Source organism: Belonocnema kinseyi, chromosome 9 (assembly GCF_010883055.1).
Source record: "Belonocnema kinseyi isolate 2016_QV_RU_SX_M_011 chromosome 9, B_treatae_v1, whole genome shotgun sequence".
NCBI classification, from domain to species: Eukaryota; Metazoa; Arthropoda; class Insecta; order Hymenoptera; family Cynipidae; genus Belonocnema; species Belonocnema kinseyi.
Genome location: NC_046665.1, coordinates 5609702 through 5613806, shown reverse-complemented (window position 1 = coordinate 5613806; position 4105 = coordinate 5609702). Strand labels below are relative to the sequence as shown.

Here is a 4105-nt window from a genome sequence, read left to right as displayed (position 1 = left end):
ATTTGTTGGTTTTCTTTTGAACTGTATAGGTTTATGGAGTTTTTCTGCCCTGTACAAAATTCTGTATACTTTGAGCCACTTAGCACAACCTTTCTTTTTGCTTTAGTAAGAAAATGCGGATCTAGCAAAAAAAAGTTTTTCTAAAATTTTGCCCATCTAACACAATCTTGCACAACTTTAATTTTTTTAAAAATAAGTTTGCTGATCTAACTACCAACACATTTATTTTTTAAACTTTTTCGCAACGGTTTTAAATACTTTGAAGCATTCTTTCAAAACTATGTTACTTAAAATAATAAAAATCCAAAATATAATTTCGAAATCATTACGAACCTAAATTTTTCCACTTTTTCTAAAATTGTTATCAAATCTCGTTAACAATTACCGCAAATTTTTCCACATTTTTTACAAATTTTTAAAAGTTTAAAAATACTTTTTAAAATTCTCTTATAACTGTGTAATGTTTGAAAATAAAAAGTCAAAATTAAATTTGCATTTTAGCAAAATCTCAATTTCCTTTTACGTTTAAAAATTCAGCGATTTCCAGTTTTCATAACATTTGTGTGAAATTTAAAAAAAATTACCTGATAATCTTAAAGATTTTTTTTTACTATTTTGTAAATCTTCTGAAATTTTTCGCTATACTGTTAAACATTCCATTACAATTATTTAATTGAAAAAAAAATAAAAAGTATACATTCAATTTCGAAATCATCAAACACATTTCCTTTACAATTTTAAGATATATTAAAAAATTATCTTGAAGCATTTTCACAGCTTTTAAATATATTACATTCTCATCACAGAAGATATTAGATTTGTGTAAAATTCCCCCCACCCCTCACCCAGTTTATGTCAAATGTCCACGTTTTGAGACCCCCTGAAAACGAAAAACAGGTTTTTACGAATTTGTTTGTATATATTTCTGTCCGTGAACACGATAATCTTTGAAAAAATTTATCTATTAGATCGGCCTTCGGTACACTCGTTTATTGTCCTACACTAAAGGTCAAGTTCGTTAGCCAGATATTTTGGATAAAAATGAAAAAAGTGGGCATATATTTAATATTTTTGTGACCACTTGCTTCATAATTTAAAAATTCTCTGTTATAGCATTTACAAAATTAAAAAAACACACGAAAATTAATATTTAAAGCCAAATAACGCACGATATAAAAAAAGTCAAGAGAAGTAAAATGTTTCTTTTTGAATGCCCTACAAGATTATTGTAACAACTTTTCGAATTTTCTTGAAAATTCCAAAAATTAAATTTTCCGGCCAAACTATGCTAAATACGATAAAAGATAAATGCACAAAAATTGTGCATTTGAAAAACATCCACAAATTTGTTAGCAACCACTTTTTGATAGGATGCGTACTTTTCTGCTTTAATCAGATCCATAATAGCCTTGTAAAGTCAGTCACTATTCAATTTTTAGTATGGCAAATTCAATATTGAAGTTTGATTCCTAAAATATACTTGAGCTTCTTCAAATAAGAAAGCAGAGTATGTTTTTGACGTATTCATAAAAATGTTTTAAATAGGGATTGTGGAAGAGAAACACCGCACAACACGTTTGCGGCTATGCCAACTTCACTTCCGAGCAGTTCCTATCCACTACCACCAAGTGGATGAGTACATGCCCGATTTTGACCAAAAATATGCAGAAAGAAGACACGAGGTAAGTAGCATGAATCTCCCACCATCTCTTCCACAGGTTTTACAGGTTGAAAATGAGTATAGGGCACCAGCAGAAAATGAAATAGTTGTCAATGAAGATGAGAACGTGAGCGAGATCAGCGATGCAGATAAAATTTTGACGTTACAGTCAGAGAATGACATGCTTCGTGCTATGATCTTAAAACAGACTGTAGAAAAAAGTGCAAAAAAAGACCTGCCTACATTCGACCTTGAAACATTTTTAGATGGACAAAATGTCAAGGATAAGTTGCGCAGGGCAATGATAAAACTGCAGCTTAGACCTCTAACCAAGTGGCAAGAACCTTATTCCTCGAATGAGAGATTGTTAGCGATTCTTTGGCCTTATCATTCGGCATCTGCATATGAAAGAATGCGAAAAGCAGGTTTAATGCTGCTACATCCCAGAAGCGTGGAAACTTGGATAGCTAGAAACGAGGTATATCCAGGATTTCTTTCCGTTTCAAGGGCAACTTTGACAGAAATCTTAAAAAAATTGCCACAATGTGCAACTTCTTGCGTCGGAAAAATAGACGAAATGGACATCATGGAGCGTTTAGAATACGACTCCAAGATGGACATCATCGAGGGTTTTGAAGATCTTGGCCACCTTGGCAGAACAGATAAGCATGCCAATAAAGTATTTGCCATGACTCTGAACGGTTTGCATCCTTTTCATCGGTGGCGAGTCATAATTTTGTACGCTTTAGCCCATAACAATGTTTCTGCAGAAAACATAGTTACTCTAATGCGACAAACTTGCGACAAAGCCGAAGAATGCGGAGCTGATGTTAAGCTTTTTGTTTGTGACCAAGGAAGTCCTAACAGATCAGCGTATACAAAACTGGGAGTTACTGAAGCTAACCCGTTTTTCCTGCATGGAGAAAAAAAGATCTTGGCGTTTCGTGATTTTTGTCACATCATAAAAAACATTGTTAGTGCTTGGTAAAGGTATAGGACCCTCATAGTTGAGGAGGAAGAAGTTTCTTTCCAGGACGTTATTGATACTTGGAAAGCTGATTCTGCTAATGAACTTTCGAATATGCTTGGGCATATATTAATTTTTAATAATTTTTAATACTTCTGGTTTAGAATCGCTTAACACGATTTGTAGCTTAGTTTTTATTACTTCGAATGGAGAAATTTGTAGCTTTAGAGTTTGAATTTTTTAATTTCATTGACCGTGAAAAATGTTCGCGAACCAGGAAAAAATCGGAATTTTTTCTGCGATTAAAACGGCCACCTTGTTTCAACCGAAAATAATTATATACCTCAACCTAAATGCCGAAAATGACTCGCTGTCTTGCAATTCGCACTTTAAATTTGCAATGAGACACCTGGTGGCGGATGATACCGTACACATATCAATGTTGTTGCATGTAAACAATAAATAGTTGATAGATTTAAAAATAAATATTGCCTATTATTAATATAATATCAAGATGGATTTTTTCCCTGATTATCGTAAGGGAAAACGCAGAAACAAGTGTTGTGCTAAAGGTTGTACTTCCACGACAAATAAAAACACAAATTTGAGTTTCCATGCCGTTCCACAACGCGGAGTGAAAATTGAACGCATAAATTTATTTGGCCAAAGAGAGACTGTGGATAAACGAAGCTTGTGGTTAAAAAATTTGGGAATAAAGGATCACGCCGGTGATTTGTTAGTTTGTTGCAAACATTTAAATTCGACAGATTATTTTTTTGCAGGTTATTTTCTATGAAATAAATAAATGTGATGAATGGAATTGAATTGTTGTATACAAAAATAACAATGTTATATTTGCAGATGTTAGTACAGGACGTAGAGTGTTGAAAAAAATGCTATTCCAATACCTGCAAGTAAATCTGAAAAGTGTAAACAGAGGGAGGCTGCAAATATTAAAAGAGCAGAGAGATGTGTATGTGATCTTAATTATAATCAAATTTTTATTCCATATGAGAAATTAATTTAATCAATTTTTTTTTTTGGCAGGCTAGAAGAAGTCTGAAAGAAGAATCTCGTAAAGTAAAATCAACTATGCAAATTCAAGAAAACACAAACATACCAAACATTGGACCAGGCGTATCTAAACATGGAGTATCTGAGAAAATTCAACGTGATGGGGATTGTAGCGAACAAATATTTATAGTTAATGAATCAAATGTAGATGATCTGCTAAATTCAGTTATTAGTCCACCAAAAAATTCAAAAGTAGTCGTTGATGAGCCAGAGTACCATGATGATGGGTGTGATGATTTACAGAAACGAATAGATGCTTTGGATATACAAAGTAAAACACAAGAGTTTACTGAAACTGTTTGTCAAGACGAAGCTGGTAAAAGAAATGAGATGAATGATAAAAGTGTGCAAGTCAATACAGACAATTTTATTCTTACTTTGTCCTCACATATAAAAACGGAAAG

The 4105-nt window shown here is 32.8% G+C and overlaps 1 long non-coding RNA gene across 1 annotated transcript; it reads left to right on the top strand.

The window, feature by feature from the left end:
- The first annotated feature begins 1556 nt into the window (after window positions 1–1556).
- LOC117180373 lies at window positions 1557–4082 on the top strand. Its single transcript, XR_004468037.1, has 3 exons — window positions 1557–1682; window positions 3489–3600; window positions 3675–4082. It is a non-coding gene; the product is annotated as an uncharacterized LOC117180373 (long non-coding RNA).
- The last annotated feature ends 23 nt before the right edge of the window (window positions 4083–4105 follow it).